This window comes from Otolemur garnettii, unplaced genomic scaffold (assembly GCF_000181295.1).
Source record: "Otolemur garnettii isolate 467f Iridium unplaced genomic scaffold, OtoGar3 scaffold00060, whole genome shotgun sequence".
Classification (NCBI taxonomy): Eukaryota; Metazoa; Chordata; class Mammalia; order Primates; family Galagidae; genus Otolemur; species Otolemur garnettii.
The window spans coordinates 3,426,301-3,426,860 of record NW_003852455.1 but is presented as its reverse complement, the minus strand read 5'-3'; positions in this window follow the sequence as shown (position 1 = coordinate 3,426,860).

Below are 560 nucleotides of genomic sequence, written 5' to 3'. Positions count from 1 at the left end.
TCATTGTTGTTTTGGCGGGCCTGGGCTGGATTCGAACCCGCCACCTTAGGTGTATGTGGCTGGCGCCTTAGCCACTTGAGCCACAGGCACCGAGCCGAGACTTTTACATTTTTTAGATGGAAAAACATTAAGCTGGGGTTGGAATCCAAATCCTTCCATAAAACCAAACAAAATCAAGGCTAGGATTCCTAATAGAAGTGAGGGGTTACAGATTCCTTGCACTGAAGTCACTTCCTCCTGTTAGTAATTAATTCTCACATCTGAAACAACAGGGTTAAACATTGCTTCTCTGCTATTTGCTGTACATGATCGCTAGGGCCTCCCCTTCTGTTCTAAATGTGCATGACTCCATAAGTCAATTTTAAAAGCACTGGAAAGTCATTGATTTTGAGCAGGAGAGTGACATGCTTTTTAAGGAAATGAATATTTGAGCATTCATGAACCAATCGGGTGAATACATTCCCACTGTAAGTACATACAGTATGGTTCTGGGAACCACAGATGCTAGGAACTGCCAACTAATATATAGTGATAAGAGGTCAGTTACCCGGATACAGGAT